We start from the raw sequence: 26,339 nt of genomic DNA, 5'->3' as shown, positions 1-26,339 counted from the left end.
AATATATTATTTTATATGTGTTTTAATATACAGTACAAAATTTTCTTAAGGTATATATGAGCTGTGCCTAATATATTGAGCATGTTGTTAAAATAGACACTTTCTCTTTATTGGAATAGTTTTTTGTTATCTTTAAGCTTGATATTTATAGTTAGCCTACATTTTTGGAGAAGTAACCTAAAATATCGTGGCGAGTAAGGAGAACATATTGTTTCCACATAATTTTCTTTTCCTTTGACATCTGTTAAAAGTAGATCTTCCTCATTTCATACTACCTACGTAATTGCTGAATCTTATTACTTAAAAGTCAGTGAGTTTTTTGCACACTGGGATACAAGCCATTTGTGGGCCATGAAATCAATTTGGTGGTTGCAATGAGTATTTTTAAAAAATGACACAGAATAGAACGAAAAATATCAGAATTCATTACACTCGATAAGGTTAAGTATTGCTTATTGACAGTTTTGTTTCAGCTTTCTATTTGCACTCTCACATGTGTATGCATGGATTGAGGTAAAAAAAAAAAAAATGGGTAGCCACTGACTTCAGAGATGTAGTCCAAGGCAAGTGGGGCTGAATAATGGGGGAAGAAAATACTGGGATTTTATAACAAAGTTTTCATCTCCCTTATGGTATGAAAATTTGTGACTGCTATAAAGTACAGGAATTCTCTTAGTATTGGAATAGTTCTTCGAACTTTTCATATTTCTTAGAACTTTGGCCATTCACTGAGATTCAAGTCTTCAGAGTCATCTTTGTCTCCTTTTTCTCTCTTATCCTTACCTCAAATCTGTCATTGGGTAATGGTGATGCTACCTGACGTTATCTATCATAACTCTCTCCTTTTTATCACTACTGTCCCACCCTTCTTCTTTGTTTCCAGCTTTCCCATTCCAATCACCAGCAATTATCAATGCATCCTGATTGCATGTTTGATTAATTTCAGATTGCAAAACTTGGTAAAAAAACTTCAATTTCTTCATCTTTTGCCTCAGTGTGGTTGGTGCGTAAATTTGAATAACAGTTGTATTAACTGGTCTGCATGGTTTATGGATATTATCCTATCACTGACAGTGTTGTACTTCAGGATAGATCTTAAAATGTTCATTTTGACGATGAATGCAATGCCATTCCTCTTCAAGTTGTCATTCCTGGCATAGTAGACCATATGATTATCTGATCCAAAATGGCCAATACCAGTCCATTTCAGCTCACTAATGCCTAGGGTGTCGATGTTTATACATTCCATTTTTGATGATTTCCGGTTTTCTTATATTCATACTTCATACATTCTGGATTCTGGTTATTAATGGATGTTTGCAGCTGTTCCTTTTCATTTTGAGTTGGTAGTTGGAAAACATGGCCATGGTGATAGAAACAATGCCGGAGATTGCATGATAGAATTTTGCAAGACCAATGACTTCTTCATTGCAGATACCTTTTTTTCACCAACATAAATGGTGACTGTACACATGGAACTTGCCAGATGGAATACACAGGAATCAAATTGCTTACATCTACATCTGTGGAAAGAGATGATGGGAAAACTCCAATATCATCAGTCAGAACAAGGCTGGGGGCCGATTGTGGAACAGACCATCAATTGGTTATATGCAAGTTCAAGTTGAAAATGAAGAAAATTAGAACAAGTCCACGAGGGCCAAAGTACAACCTTGAGCATATTCCACCTGAATTTAGAGACCACCTCAAGAATAGATTTGATGTGTTGAACACAAATGACTAAAGACCAGATGAGTTGTGGAATGACATCAAGGACATCATACATAAATGAAACAAGAGATCATTAAAAAGGAAGGGAAGAAACAAAAGACCAAAATGGATATCAGAAGAAACTCTGAAACTTGCTCTTGAATGTTGCGAAGCTAAAACAAAAGGAAGAAATGATGAAGTAAAAGAGCTGGACAGAAGATTTCAAAGACAGTTCTAGAAGACAAAGGAAAGTACTGTAATGATGTGTGCAAAGGGCTGGAGATAGAAAACCAAAAGGGAAGAACATGCTTGGCATTTCTTAAGCTGAAAGAACTGAAGAAAAAATTGAAGCCTAGAGTTGCAATAGTGAAGGATTCTACAGGGGAAATATTAAACAATGCAGGAAACATCGAAAGAAGATGGAAGGAGTACACAAAGTCACTATACCAAAAGGAATTGGTCGATGTTCAACCATTTCAGGAGGTAGCAATATGATCAGGAACTGATGGTATTGAAGGAAGAAGTTCAAGTTGCTCTGAAGACTTTGGTGAAAAACAGGGCTCCAGGAATTAATGGAATATCGATTGAGATGTTTCAAAAAATGAATACAGTGCTGGAAGTGCTCACTCATCTGTACCAAGAAATTTGGAAGACAGCTACCTGGCCAATCGACTGGAAGAGATCCATATTTATGCTTATTCCCAAGAAAGGTGATCCCACCAAATGTGGAAATTATCAAAAAATATTATTAATATCAAATGCAAGTAAAATTTTGCTGAATATCATTCAGAAGCAGCGGTGGCAGTATATCCACAGGGAACTGCCAGAAATTCAGGCTGGTTTCAGAAGAGGATGTGGAACCAGGGATATCATTGCTGATGTCAAATGGATCCTGGCTGAAAGCAGAGAATACCAGAAAGATGTTTACTTGGGTTTTATTGACTATGCAAAGGCATCCGACTGTGTGGATCATAACAAATAATGGATAATACTGCGAAGAATGGGAATTCTAGGACACTTAATTATGCTCATGAGGTACCTGTACATAGATCAAGAGGCAGTCATTCAAACAGAACAAGGGGATACTGGGTGGTTTAAAGCCATGAGAGGTATGTGTCAGAGTTGTATCCTTTCACCATACTTATTCGATCTGTATGCTGAGCAAATAATTCAAGAAGCTGGACTCTGTGACGAAGAAAGGGACATCAGTATTGGAGGAGGATTCATTAACAACGTGCGTTGTGCAGATGACACAGCCTTGCTTGCTGAAAGTGAAGAGGACTTGATGCACTCACTGGTGAAGATCAAAGCCCACAGCCTTCAGTATGGGTTACAACTCAACATAAAGAAAACAAAAATCCTCGCAACTGGACCAATAAGGAACATTGTGATAAATGGAGAAAAGATTGAGGTTGTCAAGGATTTCATTTTACTTGGATCCATAATGAACACCCGTGGTAGTAGCAGTCAAGAAATCAAAATATGCATTTCATTGGACAAGTCAGCTGCAAAAGACCTTTTTAAAGTGTTGAAAAGCGAAGATGTCATCTTGAATTTTAAGGGGCACCTGACCCAAGCCATGGTGTTTCCAGTTGCTTCATATGCATGCGAAAGCTGGACAATGAATAAGGAAGACCGTAGAAGCACTGACACCTTTGAATCATGGTGTTGTGGAATAATATTGACTATACCATGGACTGCTAAAAGCAGGAACAAGTCTTTCTTGGAAGAAGTACAACCAAAATGTTCCTTAGAAGCAGTGATGGCGAGACTATGTCTCACACACTTTGGACATATTATCAGGAGGGATCAGTCCCTGGAGAACAACATCATGCTTGTTAAAGTAGAGGGTCAATGAAAAAGAGGAAGACCCTCAACGAGATGGATTGACATAGTGGCTGCAACAATGGGCTCAAGCATTGCTACGATTGTGAGAATGTTGCCGGACTAGTCAGTGTTTCGTTCTGTTGTACATAAGGTTGCTATGAGTCAGAACCAACTCGATGGCACTTAACAACAACCTTGCCCTGATTTCTTTCTTTAGTCTTGGTCTACTATATTAGGCTTCTGACTAGTCTCCCTACTTCCAGATTTTCTGCTGCCCAATCAGTTTTCCTAAAACAGCTCTAAATTATCACACCTATGCTTAAAAGCTTTCAAAGCTACTCAATTTCAAACTGAAAAAAAAAAAAATTGTAAAATATAACAAAACTTTTCCATTTTAATAATTTTTAAGTGTACAATTAAGTGGCATTAATTACATTCATCACGCTGTGTAACTTCATCTGGTATTTTTACAAGTTTCGTGTCATCCCAAACAGAAACTCAGAACACCTTAAGCAGTAACTCCCTACTCTCCGTCCCCCGTCCCCAGTTCCCAGTACCCACTGATAAACTTTGGTCTCTATGCATTTTCTTATTCTAGGTATTTCAAGTAAGTTGAATCATACAGTGTTTATCTTTTGTCTAGCGTAATGTTTTCAGGGTATATCCATATTGTTGCATGTACCAGAATTTCATTTCTCCTTATGGCTAAATAACATTCCATTGTATGGATATAGCACATTTTGTTTATCCGTTCATATGTCGAGGGACACTTGTGTTGTTTCTACTTTTTGTCTATTGTGCATAATGATGCAGTGAACATTGGTGTACAAATGTCTGTTTAAGTCCCTGCTTTCAAGACTTTTGGGTACACACCTAGGTATGAAATTGCTGGACCATATGCTAATGCTATGTTTTTCTTTTTGAGGAACTGCCAAAATGTTTTCCACAGTGGCTGCATCATTTTACGTTCTCGTCAACAATGCATGAGGGCTCCAATTTCTCCATGCTCTCCTCAGCGCTTCTAATTTTGTTATTAACCATCTGAGTAGGTGTGAACTACCTTATTGTGGTTTTGATTTGCATTTCTTTAATGGCTAAAGAAGGAGCCCTGGTGGTGCAGTGGTTAAGTGCTCAGCTGCTAAACTAATCAGAAGGCTTGCAGGTCAAATCCATTAGCCACTCTGTGGGAGAAAAGACTGTTGATCTGCTCCCATAAAGATTATAGCCTAGGAAACCCTACAGGGCAGTTTTACTCTGTCCTATAGAGTCCCTGTGAGTTGTAATCGACTTGATGGCACACATCAACAGTAGTTAATGATGCCGAGCATCTTTTCATGTGTTTTTTTAGTCATTTGTTTATCTTCTTTGTTCAAGTCCTTTGACCATTTTTTAATTAGGTTGTTTGTGTTTTTGTTAAGTTGTAGGTGTTCTTTACATATTCTGGATATAAAACTCACTATCAGATACATTATCAGATACATGGTTCCCAAATATTTTCTCATGTTCTGTGGGTCATCTCTATTCCTCAATAAATTCCTTTGATGCAGAAAAGTTTTTAATTTTGTTTAAGTCCAGTTTATCTGTTTTTATTTTATTTTTTTGCACTTGCTTTTGGTGTTCAATTTTTAAACTTTTTTTTTTTTTTGTGCCTGTCATTTAAGGACCTCCATGATCTAATCCTAGCCTACCTTTCCAAATGTTAGGGATTGAATTGTGTACCCCCAAAATCTGTGTTGTAATTCCTATCCCCGTGGATGAGGAGCCCTGGTGGTACAGTGGTTAAGTGCTTGGCTGCTAACCAGAGGTCAGCAGTTCGAACCCACCCAGTGGCTCTGTGGGAGAAAAATGTGGCAGTTGACTCCTGTAAAGATCTGGAGCCTTGGAAACCCTATGGAGCAATTCTGCTCTGTGCTATAGTGTCACTCACTATAAATCGGAACCTACTGGATGGTGAAGGAGTTTTTTTTTTTTTTTTTTTGGTATACTTGTGGATGTAATCCCACTTGGGAATAGGGCTTTCTTTATTATGTTTATGAGGCCATATCAGTGTAGGGTGTGTCTTAAACCAGTCACTTTTGAGATATAAACTGAACTGACTGGAAAGGGAGAAGTATGCAGAGATGGGGGAAGACAGATGTCACACCATATGAAGTTCACCAAGGAGTGAAGGAATAGATGCTGAAGAGACAAAGATCTTCCCCCAGAGCCAACAGAGAGAGAGAGCCTTCCTCTAGAGCTGGCCCCTGAATTCCGACTTCTAGCCTCCTAACTGTGAGAAAGTAAATTTCTGTTCTTTAAAGCTACCCATTTGTGGTATTTCTCTTATAGCAGCACTAGATAACTCAGACATCACTCTTCCTCGTCCATTTCTCTGTACCCTGCGCTCCAGCCTATGCGTGTTCTATCCTCATTACCTTTTTCTACATGGCTCTCTCCTCCTGGACATTTGTTTTCTTTTTGTCCCTCTTTTGCCCCCAGGTCCCCCAAACCCTAATCTTACCTATTCTTCAAGCTCATGCTAAAGTGCTACTTTTTTCCGATGAGTTGTTTCTCCAGGTAGAAAGAAGCATGCTTTCCACTTTTACATTCTCGTTGTATTTTACCGTCACAGTCTTCGGGCTCTTTTAGGATACTTTGATTCTAGTTATTCCTGTACATGACTGTCTCTCCCTTTAGATTAAATCATGTTGTTATTCCTCACATCTGCTATTTGTCACAGTGTCTTGCAGCTAGTAGGCACATAATGCATGTTGGCTGAATAAAATATGAAATGACACTTTTTTTTTTCAAATTGTGTGTTTGTAGTCTAAAAGTTAAATCAACTTCCAAAAGCACCTAGAGAGTCCCACAAATTATTATTATTATTTGTGCTTGAAGAATCTTACATGTCAGGGAAGAGCTATTAATTCTTTTGCTTGCTTCTGGAAAAGACTGCAGACACATTGGTCCTTTTCAACCAATTCACAGATGTAATTAGCAGTCTGTAAAGGAGACTTGGTAGCCCACTGGTTAAGTGCTTGGCTGTTAACCAAAAGGTCTTTGGTTTGAACCCACCAGTGGCTCCATGGGACCTGGTAATTTGCTCCTGTAAAGATTTCAGGCTAGGAAACCCTATGAGGCAGTTCTCCTCTGTCCTATAGGGTTGATATGAATTGGAATCGACTTGATGGCATGTAGTTACCTAGTGCTTCTATATAAGAGAAATACCACAAGTGGATGGCTTTAACAAAGAGAAATTTATTTCCTTACAGTAAAGTAGGCTAAAAGTTTGAATTCAAGGCATCAGTTCCGGGGGAAGGCATTCTCTCTCTCTGTTGGCCTTTTCGTCAGTGTTCCCTTGGACTAGGAGCTTCTCTGCGCAGGGACCCTGGGTCCAAAGGTTGTGCTCTGCTCCAGGCACTGCTTTCTTGGTAGTATGAGGTCCCTAAATCTCTGCTTGCTTTCCTTTCCCTTGATCTCTTGTAAGATAAAAAGGTGGTGTAGCCCACACCCCAGGGAAACTCCCTTCACATTGGATCAGGGATGTGATCTTTTCGTAATGGTGTTCCAATCCCACCCTAATCCTCTTTAACATAAAATTACAATCACAAAGTGGAGAACAACCACACAATACTGGGAATCGTGGCCTAACCAAGTTGACACGTATTTTTGGGAGGACACAATTCAATCCATGACAGGCACACAGCAACAGCAATGCAACAGCAACGCAGCATCCCTAAAGTCAATGACAGTGCATAACCCCACAGGGCCAGCAGCAGTGCCCGCTGCAAGATTTCAACGTTGTTTCTGGCTTGAACCTTTTTGTCTTAGAACAGTGGTTCTCAAAGTGCCCTCCCTGTATTGGCAGCAACAACATTACCGGGGAACTTGTTAGAAATATAAACTCTGTGCCCTACCTCAGACCTACTGATCAGATGAAGGCAAGATTCTCAGCAATCTGTGTCTCAATAAGTTCTCCAGGTGATTCTTAGAGAACTACTGGTTTAGCCCTCTCTTGTTTCTCCTGTCTCCTGTGCTGTACCTTACATGAGTCCTTGGTACCATCACAGCCCTGAAAAGAGCACCAAACCAGCCATCTCTAATAGTGGATGATTATGCATTAGAGAAAAACCAGTGTTGCTGCTATACCAAGAAAAAGGCAAGCTAAAGCTTATGAAGTAAAATTGTTGCTGTTAGTTGCCGTTAAGTTGGCTCTGAGCCACGGTGACCCCATGTACAATAGAACAAAATATTGACTGATCCTGTGCCATGTTTATGATTGTTGGTATGCTCAAACCCATTGTTGAAGCTACTGTGTATTTTGAGTGCCTTCCATCCTAGGGTGCTAATCTCCAGCACTGTATCGGACAATATTCTGTTGAGATTCATAAGGTTTTCACTGGCTGATTTCAGAAGTAGATTGTCAGGCCTTTTTCTAGTCTGTCTTAGTCTGGAAGTGCAGCTGAAACCTGTGTACCATGGGCTATCCGGCTGGTATTTGAAATACTGGTGGCATGGCTTCCAGCATCATAATAATAGGCAGGCTGCCACAGTATGACAGACTGAGAGGTGGTGGGAAGTAAAGTTAGACATAACTAATCAACCAGTTCTACCATTCACCAGAGTTTTTTTAAAGTTCCCAGGAAGCCTCTTCAAAATCTCTCTTAATCATACTTCTTTTTTTTCATTTCACTTTAGGTGAAGGTTCACAGAGCAAACTATTTTCTCATTAAATAATACGCATACTGTTTTGTGACATTGGTTTCCAACCCCATGACATGTCAACACTCTCCCCTTTTCAACCTTGAGTTCCTGTTACCAGCTTTCCTGTCCCCTCCTGACTTCTTGTTCTTGCTCCTAGGCTGGTATGCCCTTTTAGTCTCATCTTGTTATATGGGCCTGTCTAATTTTTGGCTGAAGGGTGAACCTCGGGAGTGACTTCATTACTGAGCTATAAGGGTGTTTGGGGGCCATACTCTTGGTTTTTTTTCGAGCCTCTGTCAGACCAGTAAGTTTGGTCTTTTATTTATTTATTTATTTATTTTTGTGAGTTAGACTATTGTTCTTTGTTTTTCTTGAGCTCTGTCTGGAACTCTCTATTGTGATCCCCGTCAGAGCAGTCACTGGTTGTAGCCGGGCACCATCTAGTTGTGTTGGACTCAGTCTGGTGGAGGCTGTGATTAGTTATCCTTCTTAAACCTAATTTTCTGTGAAGCAATGCCATTCAAGAAAAATTACTTCTCATTCAATATTTTTCCCATTTATTCACTTGTTGTGTGACAGAATTCTGTTTTCCATTGCTAATTTACAGACAGTTAGCAGCATTTTAAGTTGGGCAGGCTTTTGTGGGCATGCTTAGAGGACTAATTTGCAATTATATCATTCCTGCTCCAGGAAAACGCAGTCTCAGTTCCAAAACAACAACAACAAAAAAACCAACTCACAAAGCTTGGGAATGTGTCAAACTGGTGCATTGGGACTTCCTGTACTGTGAAAAGCTTATTGTGCCTCCCCAAGTTTACAGTTTCTACTTCAGCTGTGTAAAATTGTCACTGACGTATGCATCCTTCACTGAGAATCCTGAGAAGGCATGAGGAGATCTGAGTGGGCAATAAAATTGTCACTGACGTATACATCCTTCACTGAGAATCCTGAGAAGGCATGAGGAGATCTGAGTGGGCAATAGCCTATGTTAGAATTTTCTTCTTGGGCATAGAGAGAAGCTGATTATCCCTTGAATGCTTCACCTTATTGGAGGAATTCCAGTCTAGGCGTTTCTCCCTTTATGGTAAAGCTAAAAAAATAATTGTTGGTGAGTCAGTTCCAACTCATGGTCACTTCATGTGTGTCAGAGTAGAACTGTGCTCCATAGGGTTTTCAATAGCTAATTTTCAGAAGTAGATTGATCAGCCTTTCTTTGAAGTGCCTATGGGTGGACTCGAACCTTCAACCTTTGGGTTAACAGTGGAGCACATTAACCAATTTCAAATGCAGGGACTCCAGTTAAGCTTTTGATCCTGATAAAATGCAGTAACCTCTGAGAAGGTCAAAAATTTCAGGTCTTTTTTGTTATTTTCACCTGAGGTTTTTAAAAGAGGGAGAGAATACGGAAAAACTGGATATCTGAGGTAGAGGATACGTTGCCTTAGGGTCTTTTCTCCTGTTGTTCCCTCTGTTGGGAATACTCTTCCCTTAAGTCTTTGCTTGGCTGGGCCCATTTTCATCATTTCAGCTTGAAAGTTGCCTCTTCAGAAATACCTTCCCTAATTACCTTATCTCAATTAGCCTTCATTTCCCATTTTATTTTCTGCAAAATATTTACCAGGTGCCATTGGAGTCAGTTCTGACTCATGGTCAGCCCATGTGTGTCAGAGTAGAACTGAGCTCTGTAGGGTTTTCAGTAACTGATTTTTTGAAGAAGATCACCAGGGCTTTCTTCCAAGGTGCCTCTGTATGGACTTGAGCCTCCAACCTTTAGGTTAGCAGCCAAGTGTTTAACCATTTGCACCCCTCAGGGACTACCTCTGTATAAAATATTCTTATTTGTTTACTTGATTACTGTCTTTTATCTATACTAAAATGCAAGCTTTATGAGTGCAAGAACCTTGTGTGTCCCATTTATTGTAATTTTTTTCAGTGCTTAGAATATGTCAGGCTCATAGTGGATGATCAATAACCATTTTTAAATGAATGGAATAAAAGATTGAGAGGAAACAGGAAGTTGTGTCCTAGAAGGGACTCTTTCCTGACTTCACAGGCTTTAGAGAGGGAGGTCAAATAAGAGAGAAGGGGCCTTGGGGACCTTGTTGAATTCTGCCTTGACATTGCTTTGACATATGGAGACCCCAGTTTCCTTATCTGAAGATAATAGCTACTTTGTAAGGCGGTTTCCAATATAGAAATAACACTTATGCCATGTTTAGCACAGTGATTGGCACATTTAAGACACTCAGTAAATGTCAGCTATTACTACTAAAAAAAAAAAAAAAAAAGCCTGTTGTCATTGAGTCGATTCCGACTCATAGTGTCCCCAAAGGAGCCCTGGCAGTGCAGTAGTTAAGAGCTCGGCTGGTAACCAAAAGGTTGGCAGTTCAAATCCACCAGCTCTTCCTTGGAAACCCTGTGGAATAGTTCTACTCTGTCCTATGGGGTTGTTACGAATCGAAATCAACTCGACAGCAATGGATTTGGGTTTTGGTTTTTTTAATTGCTATTAAGTGTTTATCCCTTGTTTCTTCTAGACATGACCTAGAGACACAGACAGCCTTGCTTATAAATGAGTTGTCTTCAGGGTTATAGACAACTTATTTTTTAATCGTCTGTACCAATTTGTTAGACATTTGTTTGAAAATATCCTTTGCCATTGGGGCTAGAAGTTGGTGGTAGAATGTCAGAGTACTATGAACAAGACGTTTCTTACCCCATTCCCTTTACTGTATCTGAACCAGACTTGGGTGTTTCAGGAAACTTGTAAATGTTTTGTTTTTGTCACTCAGAAGCTCTACTTGAGTCAGGTACACATTTTGTGGCAGGAGACATCAGCCCGGAATGTGTATGTATGTATATAAAGAATGTTCCTACATAGAACTGATAGAATTTCATTATTAAGAAGAGTTTGGAACAATACAATGGTTGAAATTAAGGGCTAGAGGTGACAAAGGGGGAGCTGATTGATATGGGAGTAGACTAAAGCTACCTGCTAACTTATGCTTTGCCTTTATTGATGGAGATAGTCAAAAAGACTGACTGATTGCCTGTAAAAGATCACAGCTTATAACTACATAAACAGAATAAGATATATAGGATTCTAAATTCTCCATAATGCAATTTAAATGCTAAAAACAACAGGCACATAAAATGTTCTTATGCAAAGGATAAATGAAACATTGGGGCGCAGAGGCACCCAGTACTATTTTTTTATTTAGGCAATTTTAACCATTTAGCCTGAGGGACAGGTAATATCCCAAAGGCTAATGTTAATTTTGAAGATATCATTCAAATGATCATACTTTTAAACTTAGTGTATTGTTAAGCTGGAAAAAAAAATCAATTTTTTTTGAGAAGTTTAGAACAGATTCATGTGCAAATAACTTCTTTATTTTAACTTTACTTTTTTTATCTAGTGAAGGTAAGTGATAGCTGAAGCAGACCAAGTAAATCAAGCCAATGTTTTCATGGGCAATTAGAAAAGCTAGATAAGGTGTAAAAAAAATCTGCTTAAAAGCACTGGAGGACTAACAAAGAGGTAAAGAGATATCAAGGCAGTATCTTACAGAGAACAGAAACTCAGAGTGGTGAGTCTCACATTTGGAGCTCTTTTTAAACTGGGGATATTGCTTATCAGAGGACTTAACTGAAAGTCTGAGAAGTACTTCTTAATAGTTCATGGGGCTAAAGAAAACTAAGTTGTAGTTAAAGACTCACCAAAGGTCACCCTGGTAACCTCCCTGGGGCTTGGATTGGGAGCCCAATGGGCTGCCACTAGGAGTTGAGAAAACCAGAGTTCAGACAGCCTTTGTATGGACTGCAGCCCAACTTAGAGTCACCTAGGTGTCCCAAGAAATATTGCAGTTCCTAAGATTCGTTCAAGATGATCCAAGCTTGCTAACACTCATGGGAATCTGGTAAGAGTAAATAAAAATCTTTTTTGGGAAGAATTTTATATCGTCCTAATTATCTAAGACAAAGTTGTTTATACCGACAAATTTCAAATTATAAAGACCAGCACTCAATAAGAAATAAATAGATACTCAAGGAGACAAGGCAACTTAATCTAGTAGAAACAATGAATGATAGAAACGCACCCACGAGGGTTGTAGATATTTGTATTAACAGACTCAAATTTAAGAAAACTACATATCAAAACCTGTGAGCTGTTACTAAAGCAGTTCTTAGGTGGATATTTATAACTTAAATGCACATATTAGAAAAGACAAAGGGCTGAAAATTAGTGAAATTAGCATCCCTAGAAAATATAAAAATAAATCCAGTGAAAGGAAGGAAATAGAATTGTAAGAGTAGAAATTAATAAAACAAAGGGCCATATGCTAGAGAACATCAACAAAGCCAAAAGCTGTTTTTTTGACAGGATTAATAAAATTGATAAACTCCTGGTGAAACTGATGAAAAAAGAGGAGAGAAGGCACAAAGTAGGAATGACAGAGGGGACATTGCTAAAAATCTTGCAGAAATAATAATGTAAGGATATGATAAACAACACATTATTTGTGTCAATAAATTGAAAAAATAGATTAACAAATGCCTAAGAAAATTCACCTTTTAAAACTGATACATAAAGAAGCAGAAACTGTAAATAGCCTTCTATCTATTAAAGATATTGACTCTATAATCAAAAAACATCCTACAAGGAAACTCTGGGTCCATATGGCTTTAATGGCGAATTTTATCAAACATTAACTTAAAAGTCTTCCAGAAAAAAATGAAAAGAGAAATACCCTCTGATGCAAAAAATATGGCACTTAATGAGACCAACATAACTTTAATATGAAAACCTAATAAGGGCATTACAAGAAAAGGAAATTACTGGCAAATACTCATAAATATGGATGAAAATATCCTGAAAAACACAGAGAAAATCAGATCCAGAATTATATAAAAATGATAAAATGTGATACTAAACTTGTTTTATTCCAGGAATGCAAGGTTTCTTTAATATTATGCATGGAACCAGTGCACTCATCACATTGATAGAATAAAGGAAAAAAAAAAAGTCAATTAAATGGACATAAAAATTGTGTGATTAAATCCAACATCTGCTAATGATAAACACTCTTAGCAAAGTATGAATAAAGGGAAACGTCATTATTCTGATAAAGCGTTACTAAAATAACCGACAGCAAACATCATACCTAATTATAAATTGTTGAAAACTTTCTTTTGTGTATTGAACATAAGAAAGATGCCAGCTATCACCATTTCTAGTCATCATTTTATTGGATAGCCTATAAATAAATCAAGACAAAGAAAAAAGTTATAAGCATTAGAAAGGAAGAAACGAAACTTTCATATTTTTTGAAGGATATGACTATGAATAGAAAATCTTGAATGTTCTACAGATAAATTATTAGAATTAATGAATTTAGAAAGTTTGTTGGATGCATGAACAATAAAAATGAATTGTATTCTATATTACAAGGAAATCAAATGTTACAGAAAAGTTTAAAAATATTGAGTAGCATAAAATATAAAAATATATGAATAAATATAAAAAAAGATGTGTAAGGCATCTACATAGAAAACTGTAAAACATTACTGAGAGCAATTAAAGATGGCCTGAATACACAGAAGCATATGCCAAGTTTACTAATCAGAAGAACCAATATTATAAAAAAAAATTTATAGATTCATTGCAGTTCAGATCAATATTTCAACAGATTTTTAAATGTAATTGACAAGCTGACTCTAAGATGATTGAGAAATGCGAAGGATCTATTCTTTATACTAAATATTGAGACTTTAATAAACATACAGTAATTAAGACAGCATGGTATTTGTGCAAGTACAGACAAGTAGATTAATGGATGAACTAGAAGTCATAAATAGATTTGAGTATAGATGGACACTTCAGTTATGATGAAGGTAATTCGCACGGAGAAGTACAATCTTTGAATAAATGGTGCTGGAACAATTGGATTTTCATAGGGAAAAATAATTGAACTTTACCTATTCCTCGAGCCATACACAAAAGCAATTTCAGGTGGATGATGAAAAAAATGTTCAAGGTAGAACCATAACTCATTTAGAGGATAATATGGGAGAATGTTCATGACCTTGGGATAGGGAAAGATTTTTTAAGCACGAAATGTAAACTACTATTATTTAAGGAAACAACTCCTTTTCCCTAGGAACAAATTATCCTAAAACTTCACTAAGAGTGAAAAGTGAGGTCTCTGAATACGAAAGAATATTTGCGATACATATAACTGGCAAACAGCTTGTACCAAGAGTAAATGTAGAAGTCCTGCAGATTAGTGAGAAAATGAAAATTGGGCAGGAGATGTAAACAGGCATTCATAAAAGAAGATATCTAAATGGCCAGTAGACATATGAAAGAGGGCTTAATCACAAAGAGACATCACCACATAAACTGAAAATGACTAAAATTAAAAACATTTGGCTAAATACTGCTAACTGTTGATGAGGACGAAGAGCAGTGGGGAACTCTGATAACTGTAAGTGGGTGCATGAATTGATGCACTTTGAAAATATTTTAGAACTATTTAATAATAAAGATACATGTACCCTATATCCAGTAATTTTACTCCTAAAAATATATACCATATATACCCATTGACATCTAGTTGATTCTGACTCAGAGCGACCCTATAGGACAGAGTAGAACTGCCTGGGTTTCCAGGGAGTGGCTAGTGAATTCGAACTGCCAACCTTTTGGTTGGTAGGCAGGCTCTTAACCACTGTGCCACCGGGGCTCCCTTAAGAATATATCCATTAGAAATTCGTGCACATGTGCACCAGCATATAGGTACAATAGAATTATTATAGCAGCATTATTTTTTGTTCTTGTTGGTAGGTGTTATCCAGTAGGTTCCGACTCATAGCGACTCTATGTACAACAGATAGGAAATACTGCCTGGCACTGCACCATCTTCATAATAGTTGCTCTGCTTAAGCCCATTGTTGCAGGAACTGTGTCAATCCATCTCATTGAAGGTCTTCCTCTCTTTCGTTGATCCTGTACTTTACCAAGCATGATGTCCTTCTCTAGGGACTGGTCCCTACTGATAACATGTCCAAAGCCGTGGGACAAAGTCTGGCCATCCTTGCTTCTGATGAGCATTCTGGCTGTACTTCTTCCTAGACAGATTTTTTAGTTCTTCTGGCAGTCCTGGTATATTCAATATTCTTTGTCAACAGCATAGTTCAGAGATATCAATTCTTCTTTGGTCTTCCTTATTCATTCTCGAGCTTTCACATGCCTATAAAGCAATAAAAAATATCATGGTTTGGGTCAGGTGGACCTTTTTTTTTTTTTTTTTGGGTCAGGTGCACCTTAGTTATCAAAGTAACATACTTGCTTTTTAAGATTTGAAAGATGTCCTTTGCAGCAGATTTGCCCAGTGCAATACGTTGTTTGATATCTTGACTGCTGCTTCCATGGGTCTTGATTGCGGATCCAAATAAAATGAAATTCTTGACAACTTCAGTATTTTATCTGTTTATCGTGATGCTGCTTATTGATCCAGTTGTGAGAATTTTTATTTTCTTTGTGGTGAAGTGTAATCCATACTGAAGGCTGTAGTCTTTGATCTTCAAGTGCTTCAAATCCTCTTTGGTTTCCACAAGCAAGGTTGTGTCATCTGTATGTTGAAGGTTGTTAATGAGTCTTCCTCTAATCCTGATACCATGTTCTTCTTCATATAGCCCAGCTTCTTGGATTATTTGCTTAGCATACACATTGAGTAAGTATAGTGAAAGGATACAACCCTGACACACAATTTCCTGACTTTAAACCACGCAGTATCCTCTTGTTCTCTTTGGACGACTGCTTCTTGGTGTAGCTACAGGTTCCTCATGAGCATAATTAAGTGTTCTAGAATTCCCTTTCTTCACAATTCTATCCATAATTTGTTAAGATCCACATAGCCGAGTGCCTTTGCATAATCAATAAAATACAGATAAACATCCTTCTGGTATTCTTTGCTTTCAGCCAGGATTCATCTGACGTCAGCAGTGATATCTCTTCTTCCATATTCTTTTCTGAATCTGGCTTGAACTCCTGGCAGTTCCCTGTAATGTACTGCTGCAACCGCTTTTGAATGATCTTCAGCGAAATTTTACTTGTTTGTGATATTAGTGATATTGTTTGATAATTTCCTCATTCTGTTGGATCTCCTTTCTTATGGATCTCTTCCAGTCAGTTGGCTAGCTAGCTCTGTTTCAAATTTCTTGGCATAGTGAGCACCTCCAGCTTTGCATCTATTTGTTGAAACATCTGAATTGATATTCTGTCATTTCCTGAAGCCTTGTTTTTTTTGCCCATGCCTGCAGTCCACCTTGGACTTTTCCCTTCAGTACCATCAGTTCTTGATCATATGCTGTCTCCCAAATTGGAAACTACTGAGATGTCCATTGTCAATGGAATGGATACATTAATTGTGGTATATTCTTTTAATGGAGTATTGTACATCAGTGAAAATAAATGAATTATAGCCTCATGCAACAGCTTGCAAGAATCTCACAAATCAAATATTGTGAAAGAAGCCAGACCAAAAGAAATGGTTACTCATTATTTCATTTATATAAATTTAAATATAGGCGAACAAAAGGTATAGGTTTGGTGAGCATATTTATGTACTTGTAAATATAAAGAAAAGCAAGGAAATGGTTGTCATAAAAGTCAAGATACTGGTTAACTTTAGAGAATTAGGATTGTGAAGAAGCATGTGGGGTTCTTTTGGGATGCTAAAAATGATCATATCTTGACCTAGAGTGTGATCACATAGTGATGGTTATTTTTTGTGTATCAACTCGGTTAGGTCATGGTGCCCAGGAGTTTGGTCAAACCCTAGTCTAGTGATATCTAAGGTACTTAGATACAATTAGCACTTAAAATCAGTTAACTTTAAGTGGGAAAGATTATCCATAATGTAAGTAAGTATCATCCAGTCAGTTGAAGGCCTTAAGATCAAAAACTGAAGTTTCCTGGGGAAGAAGGACTTCTGCCTCAATATTGTAGCATAGATATCCTGCTAGAGTTGCCGTCTGCCTGGCCTGTTGATTTTGGACTTGAGGTTGCTGGAGCTTCCAGCCTGTTGCCTGACCTGTAGATCGTGGACTTGCCAGTTCCCATAATCACCTGAGCCAATTCCTTAAAATCTCTCTCTTTCTGTGTATCTGTATCTCTGTCTCTGTATCTCCATCTCCATCGCCATCTGTGAGCTTCTGTTGGTTCTGTTTCCCTGGAGAACCCTGAATTAATATACCTGGGTACTCACTTTATAATAATTCAGCAAACTGTCTCTTGTACACTGTAGTTGTGTGTGTGTGTTATATTCTCAATAAAATGTTTAAAAATATAACACTAGTTTCTATAACAGATAAATCCTAAAATCTGAGGAGTTTAACACAATAAAAATATATTTCTCACCCATATCATAGTCAAATGTTGGTTGACAATGGCAAGGGTGGGGATCCCCAGCATGTTCCATCATAAGGCTCCGTCACCATCTAAGACCTTAACCTTCTCTGCATTCAGCTGGCAGATGGGGAAAGAGAGAGGGTAGGATCATGGGTGAGAGGTCTTTATGGGCCAGCCTGAAAACTGACCACGTTCCTGTTGACTAGAACACAATGATATGGCCACACCAAACTACAGGGATGCTGAGAAACTTTCCCTAGTTGTTTGGCCAGGAGGAAAAGGAATTAGGTTTTGATCTACACATTGAAGTTTTTACTGTAACTTCTGTTTAAAATTTAATTATTTGGTAGATCACCTGTGAATACCAGAGGGAGAGAAAATATTGTTCCTATATGCTTAGAAGAAATAGAAACTTTACCCTAGCTGACTGCTTTTCATCAATTTTTCCACAAAGTTCTGGCTCCCATTCTAATAATAGCTGCATTTTTATAAGGAGGGGAATGAATTTGTTGGCTAAGCTGTCTATTGCAGAAAGAAATGAAAGTAACTTCTGTATTACACTTAACTGCATATAGATTTTGTTTGTTGGACATTAATTTCACAGTGGCAGAAACAGAGATGAATGTGTTGCTGCGTCCTTATTTTTTTAATGGAATGAGACCACATTTGCAGAAGGAAGCCATATGCTATCTAGTCTCACCTCTACTACACAATGAGTTAGTTTATGATAGGGTTTCCTGAGCTGATGTGGCAACATTCTCTTAGATTCAGCCAGTGAAGAAATCCTGTCACTTCAAGGGCAGGGAGAGTAGTGAAGATAACGTTATCAAAATTGACTGAAGCAACCATCGTACTTATGGAGATAAGTTTTTCAAGATAATCATATTGAACAGTGAGAGTATCAAATTGCCACTTTGTGCTAGTAACTAGAAAAATTCATGAGGAATTTAAAAAGTTTTATTAGAATGGGAGAGAGAGAAGAAAATGGTAAGATGTTTCAATGAAAGAGGGTTCATATAAGGCTTTGGAAGTAGAGGGTTATCTGTTTAAAGAGATCTTAGAGATTTTGGACCAACTATTTAACTCTGGGTGCAGTTTATCTTCCTTATATTTGAAACAATGGAAACAGTATGTGATCCTTTCTAGTTTTAACATTCCAGGATTTCACATTGGTGCTTTAGTTTATAAAGTGACTGGAAGAACAAAAATGACAAGGGATGTCAGTGCTACTTGTAGGTGAACCAGTTCACTAAGGCTAGATAATTGGAGGATGGTTTGTGTCCACCATTGGTGGACCTTGCTATGACTGCAAAGCCCCTATTTAGAAATGATTCAGAATGTGGCAGTTTTACTGTGCTGAAACAGAGGTCAGAGTTCAAAAGCAGTTGAATAACATCCCAGAGAGGGGAAGTATTCTCAGATAGGAAGGAACAACAGAGAAAGAAGCTCCAAAACCTATGTCCAGCTTTCCCTCAAGTTGTTGACCAACTCCTAAGTTGTGCATATATGGGGGTGAGTCTCAAAGAATCCAGTAGAAAACAGCAGCTGAGAGGCAAAAGAGCTGAGCAGAGATTTTAGCATCAATGCAGTGCTGGAAGAAACAGATGTAAGTTTATGTCCCACCAAGATAAATACCTGGTTAAATACTCTGGGCTTTATGCTGAGACCTCAGAGTTTCTGGGAATAATGGCTACACTCCAGAAATAGTGTGTTTTAGGAGTGAGTGACACACTCCAATAGTAAAAGAAAATGAACGTAGACCAGCCCTAATAAAGTCTGAAAAAAAAAAAGATTGACAGGGTCAGGTGATCTGGTGGTACTCTTATTGTTAGATGCCATCGAATCATCCCTGACTCACAGCAACTATATGTATAACAGAATGAAATGTCTCCTGGTCCTGTGCCATCTTTATGGTCATTGGTGTGTTTGAGTCCAGTGTTGTGACAACTCATTGTGGGTTTCCCACATTTTCACTGACCCTCTACTTGACCAAACATGATGCCTTTTTCTAGCAATTGGTCTTTCCTGATGACGTGTTTAAAGTAAGTGAGCCAAACTCTTGCCATCCTCAATTCTAAGGAACATTCTGGTTGTATTTCTTCTAAGACTAAAACAAAAGGAAACAATAGCTAAAACAAAACAACAACAAACGAATGAACAAAAACCCAACAAACGCTTAGCCCTTTTTGGAGGAATGTATAACATTGTCCAGAGCCTGTACAGTGTACAGTGTTTCATCCACGATGTCTGGAAGCCAACAAAAATTTATGAAGCAAGTTGAAAAAAAATGAAACACAAAGAAAGAATTAAAAAACACCAGAAAAGACACATAGGTGATTCAGTCACTGGAGTTATCAAATATAGCTAAAAATAACTATGAATAAGATGTTTAAGAACATATAGAACAAGGTGGACAAAAACAGGTTAAAAAACAGGAGGAATTTCAAGAGAGAATTGGGAACCACAAAAAGAATCAAATAAATATTTTAAAACTGAAAAATAATGTTTGTATTGAAGAATTCATCTGATGGGTGTAACAACAGAAGAAGACAAGATTGGTGTACTGGTGGACATCGTCTAAACCCCAGCAAGTGTTTCTTTGTGGAAACTAACTAGGTAGTTCAAAAATGTATATAGAAATACAAAAGGCCATGAATAACCAAGGCAGTCTTGGAGGACACGTCTACCAGATTGCAAAACTTATTATAAGACTACAGTAATTTTTATTATATGGTACTGGTACAAAGATGATAAAGGACACACGATAAAAGCAGCACTTCAGAGAAGTAGGTAAAGGATGATATTTCTAATGAATAGTGTTGCATCAACTGGAAATCCACACTGCAAAAAAAATGAAACTTGATACTCACTTTACACCAAAGTAAAATTTAATACCACATTGAAGGTATATCAGAATGGGAAATACAGAATATTAAAGCACTTAGAAGAAAACATAGGAAATTATCTTTCTGACATTGGGATAGACAAAGATTTCACAAAGAAGACACAAAATCACAAAATAAAAAGATACACTAAAATTAAGAACTTCTGTTCACCAAAAGACACCAATAAGGGATGAAAAAGCAAGCCACAGACTGTGGGATGGTAATTATGACACAAAGAACTCAAAGGGCTCATATCAGAACATATAAAGAACTTCTTCAAATCCATAAGAAAAGAAAACCCAAGGGGTGGAGGGAGGAATTATTTAGGGACCTCAACAGACACTTTATAAAAGAATATCCAAAGGGTGGATTTCATTCATGCTCAACCACGTTTTTCACCAGGGAATATACAATACCATAATGCACCCACCAAAGTGGTTAAAATTGAAAAGATAGTCAGTTGTAAATCTTGGCAAAAATGTGGATCAAGTTAAATTCTCTTTACTGTAGGTGGGAGAATAAACTGATAAAAGAACTTTGGGTAAGTCTTTGGCATTCATGCACATGTCCTACCCCATTGCCATCGAGTTAATTCCAGCTCAGAGAGACCCTATAGGACAGAGTAAAACTGTCCTGTAGTGTTCCAAGGCAGCAATCTTTACCAAAGCGGATTGCCACATCTTTCTCCTTTGGAATGGCTGGTGAGTTCCAACTGCCGCTGTTTCTGTTAGCAGCTGAACACTTAACCACTGTGCCACCAGGGCTCCTTACACACATCTCAGGACCTAGAAATTTAACTTCTAGTTTGTCTTAAAATAATGGCAGCCTAATAATATATAAGCATCAAGATAAAACAAAGCCAGAAGTAAGAGGATAATCACTGTCTTAAACTGGGTTTTCTAGAGAAGCAAAACCAGTAAAGCATATAAATATGCATATAGACAGAGATTTATATCAAGGAAGCAGCTCATACGATTGTAGAGGCTGGAATGTCCCCAGTCTGTGGATTAGGATAGAGGTTTCTCCTGATTCATGTAATCACAGGGGCTGGCAAACCCAAGATCGACAGGTTGGAGAACAGGGCTTTTGCTCACAGGCTGTGATGATGGAGTCACTCCAAGGTCGACAGGTAAGCTGCTATCTCAAGTCCCAAGAACCGGAGATCAAACGAACAAGAGGCAGCTGGGGGATCCAGAACAAGCCAAAAAACCTTGGCAAGGCGAGCAGGAAGGAAGTAGGCAGCAGAGGGTGGAGAGATGAAGGCTGAGGGGGCAGTGAGCTACCACAGGTCCTGCTCCCACTGGGCCATTCAGCAGATTCCATTATGGGGATGATCATATATTTCGACAGGGAAGTGATCACAACATTACACAGCTGCCAAAACACTGACAATCATGGCCCAACCAAGTTGACACACAGTTTATACCATAACAATCACAATCATCATAAGTGTTATGGATTAAATTGTGTCCCCTCCCCAAAGTAAGTGTTGACATCCTAAGCCCTAGACGATTCATATGGATGAAATCCTTTTTGGAAGTAGTGTTTTGTTATTTTAATTAGATCATATCAGAATAGGTTTGGCTCTAAATTTAATCACTTCTGTGTTGTAAAAAGAGCAGATTAGATACACAGGGAAAAGACAGAGGCCATATGAGAGTCATCTACAAGCTAAGGAACCAAGGAACACATGGGACTACCAACAAGGAAGGAACTGATGTGCCCAAGACCCTGATTTAGACTTTCAGCCTCTAGAACTGGGAGAAAATTAATTTCTGTTCTTTAAAGCCACTCACTTGAGGATTTTTGTTACAGAAGTACTAGGAAATGAAGGCAATAAGCAATGTTTGGAACCCACTTCGCGTTCGGATTTTTAGTTGGGTAGGTCTCACCAAGAGAATACGCCTCATGGTTTGGGTTTGGCTAATCAAGTGGCCTGCTCTCTTAATTGACCAATTTGATTGTTCCACTTTTCATGAAGTGTTTCTACAGGTATCAGTTATTTTCCAGACCCTATTTTGCTTGGAACTACATGTTGTTGTTGTTTTTGTCAGGTGCCGTCCAGTTGCTTCCGACTCATAGTGACCCCTGTGTACCACAGAATGAAACACTGTCGGACCTTCGCCATGCGCACAATTGTTGTTATGCTTAAGCCCACTGTTGCAGCTACTGTGTCAGTCCATCTCATTGAAGGTCTTCCTCTTTTTCACTGACCCTGTATTCTACCAAGCATGATGTCCTTTTCCAGGGACTGATCCCACCTGATAACATGTCCAAAGTAAGTAATACATAGTCTCGCCATCCTTGCTTTTAAGAAGCTTTCTGGTTGTACTTCTTCCAAGACAGATTTGTTCATTCTTTTGGCAGTCTGTGGCAGTATCCCCACGTTCTGTTCGAACAACTTCCTCTTAATCTGTGTACAGATTCCTTATGAGCACAATTAAGTGTTCTGGAATTCCTCTTCTTTGCAGTGTTATCCATAGTTTGTTATGACCCACAAAGTCAAATGCCTTTGTATAGTCAATAAAATACAGGTAAACATCTTTCTGGTGTTCTCTGCTTTCAGCCAGGGTCCCTCTGACATCAGCAATGATACCCCTGGTTCCACGTCCTCTTCTGAATCTGGCCTGAATGTCTGGCAGTTCCCTGTCAATATACTGCTGCAGCTGCTTTTGAATGATCTTCCGAAATTTTACTTGCGTGTGATATTAATGATATTGTTTAATAATTTCTGTATTTGGTTGGATCACATTTTTGGGGAATAAGCATGAATATGGATCTCTTCCAGTCGGTTGGCCAGATAGCTATCTTCCAAAGCTCCTGGGATAGATGAGTCAGTGCTTTTAGCACTGCATCCTTTTGTTGAAACATCTCAGTTGGTATTCTGTCAATTTCTGTAGTCTTTTGTTTTACCAGTGCCTTCAGTGCAGCTTGAACTTCTTCCTTCAGTACCATCTCTTCCCGATCATATGCTACGCTTGAAATGGTTAAATGTCAACCAATTCTTTTTGGTGTAATGACTCTGTGTATTCTTTCCATCTTCTTTCGATGTTTCCTGCGTCATTTAATATTTTCCTCATGGAATCCTTCAGTGTTGCAACTTGAGCTTTGAATTTTTTTTCTTCAGCTCTGTCAAATTAATAAATGCCGATTACGTTCTTTCCTTTTGGTTTTCTCTCTCCAGCTCTTTGCACGTGTCATTATAATACTTAACTTTGGCTTCTTGAGCTGCAACTACGTAGTTGAGGCAATTTTATAGCTTAGAAATATTCTAGCTTATGGGTTTATATTGTTTTTTTGTTCCCCTAAAGCTTGGTGAGACTTTGTCTCACATACTTGGGACATGGTTATCAGGAGGGATCAGTCCCTGGAGAAGTACAGCATGCTTGGAAAAGTAGAAGGTCAGCAAAAAGTAGAAGTGCAGTAGAAGGAAGACCCTCAACAAGATGGATTGATCCAGTGGCTTCAGTGATGGGCTCAAGCATAGCAAAGATGGTGAGGATGGCACTGCCCTGGGCAGTGTTTCATTCTGTTGTACATATGGTCACAATGAGTTGGAACTGATTCGATGGCACCTAACAACAACAGCAACAACAACAAAGTTTGGACTGTTTTATTTGCTGTTTGGTCCGTAAACCAAACCTGTTGCTGTGGAGTCGATGCCTAGTCATAGTGACTTTATTTGCACCGTAATCATGGATAAAGTGCAGATCATATATTTTAGTTCAGGGTAGAAATCTTTATATGAGCCCCTAAAATTTGATGTCTTGAATCCTTCATGGTGAGTAACTACATCAGGCTTTTAATCACTTACTTTGAACGCTTGGAAAGGTCAGATAACCATGTCAAAGTCTAGGCATGGGAAGATCATATGATCATACAAGAATAGTCATAGGGTCCACATTGAGCAGACACAATGGTTGTTCTTGTTGTTAGGTGCCATCAAGTCAGTTCTGACTCATAGCGACCCTGTGTACGACAGAACGAAACACTACCCAGTCCTGAGCCATCCTCATAGTTATTGTTATGTTTGAGCCCGCCTTACTGAGCATGATGTCCTTCTCCAGGGACTGATCTCTCCTGATAACATGTCCAAACTATGTGAGATGTAGGTTCGGCATCTTTGCTTCTAAGGAGCATTCTGGTTGTACTTCTTCTAAGATAAAATTGTTCTTTTGGCAGTTCATAGGATATTCAGTATTCTTCTCCGACACTGCAATTCAAAGACATCAATTCTTCTTCGGTCTTCCTTATTCGTTGTCCAGCTTTCACATGCCTATGATGCGATTGAAAATACCATGGCTTGGGTCAGGCACACCTTAGTCTTCAAGATGACATCTTTGCTTTTCAACACTTTGAAGAGGTATTTTGCAGCAGATTTGCCCGATGCGATGTGTCTTTTGATTTCTTGACTGCTGCTTCCATGGGCATTGATTGAGGATCCAAGTAAAATGAAATCCTTGACGACTTCAATCTTTTCTCCATTTATCATGATGTTGCTTATTGGTCCAGTTGTGAGGATTTTTGTTTTCTTTATATTGAAGCGTAATCCATACTGAAGGGCATGGTCTTTGATCTTCTTCAGTAAGTGCTTCAAGTCCTCTTCACTTTCAACAAGCAAGGTTGTGTCATCTGCATAATGCAGATTGTAAATGAATCTTCCTCCAGTCCTGATGGTACCTTCTTCTTCATACAGTCCAATCTCTGGAATTATTTGCTCAACATGCAGACTAAATAGGTATGGTGAAAGGATACAACCCTGTTGCACACCTTTCCTGACTTTAAACCACACCCTATGCCCTTGGTCTGTTCGAACGACTGCCTCTTGCTCTACGTACAGGTTCCTCATGAGCACCATTAAATGTTCTGGAATTCCCATTCTTCCCAATATTAGTCATAATTTGCTATGATGCATGCAGTCCAATGTCTTTGCATAGTCAATAAAACACAGATATTCTCTGCTTTCAGCCAGGATCCATCTGACATCAGCAAAGATATCCCTGGTTCCACATCCTCTTCTGAATCTGGCTTGAATTTCTGGCAGTTCCCTGTCACTATACTGCTGTAGCTGCTTTTGAATGATCTTCAGCAAAATTTTACTTGTGTGTGGTATTAATGATATTGTTTGATAATTTTCACATTCAGTTGGATCACCTTTCTTGGGAATAGGCATAAATATGGATCTCTTCCAGTCGTTTGGCCAGGTAGCTGTCTTCCAAATTTCTTGGCACAGACGAGTGAGCGCTTCTAGCACCGCATCCATTTGTTGAAACATCACCAGTTGGTGTTCTGTCAATTCTGGGAGCCTTTTTTTTTTTTTTTTTTGCCTTCAGTGCGGCTTGGACTTCTTCCTTTGACACTACGGGTTTCTGATCATATGGTACCTCTTGAAATGGTTGATCGTTGACCAGCTGTTTTTGGTATACTGACTCTGTATTCTTTCCATCTTCTTCTGATGCTTCCTGTGTCATTTAATATTTTCCGTGTAGAATCCTTCACTATTGCAACTTGAGCCTTGAATTTTTTCTTCAGTTCTTTCAGCTTGAGAAATGCTGAGTGTGTTCTTCCCGTTTGATTTTCTACCTCCAGGTCTTTGCACATGTCATTATGAAGCTTTACCTTGTCTTCTCGAGCTGCCTTTTGAAATCTTCTGTTCAGCTCTTTTACTTCATCATGTCGTCCTTTTGTTTTAGCTATTCAGCTTTCAAGAGCAAGTGTCAGAGTCTCTTCTGACATCCATTTCGGTCTTTTCTTTCTCTCCTGTCTTTTTAATGATCTCTTGATTGCTTCATGTCTGATGTCCTGGATGTCATTCCACA

General features: G+C 38.4%; 1 long non-coding RNA gene across 2 annotated transcripts in view; it reads left to right on the top strand.

The window, feature by feature from the left end:
* Positions 1-22,743, top strand: part of LOC126076420 (uncharacterized) — a 138,561-nt gene extending 115,818 nt beyond the window's left edge. For both annotated transcript variants that reach the window (XR_007517468.1, XR_007517467.1), the window contains exon 4: positions 22,575-22,743. This is a non-coding gene — a long non-coding RNA (uncharacterized LOC126076420). The remainder of the gene's footprint in view (positions 1-22,574) is intronic.
* The last annotated feature ends 3,596 nt before the right edge of the window (positions 22,744-26,339 follow it).

This window comes from Elephas maximus, chromosome 1, assembly GCF_024166365.1.
Source record: "Elephas maximus indicus isolate mEleMax1 chromosome 1, mEleMax1 primary haplotype, whole genome shotgun sequence".
Classification (NCBI taxonomy): Eukaryota; Metazoa; Chordata; class Mammalia; order Proboscidea; family Elephantidae; genus Elephas; species Elephas maximus.
The sequence above is the reverse complement of the archived record's forward strand: the minus strand, read 5'-3'. Positions and strand labels throughout refer to the sequence as shown.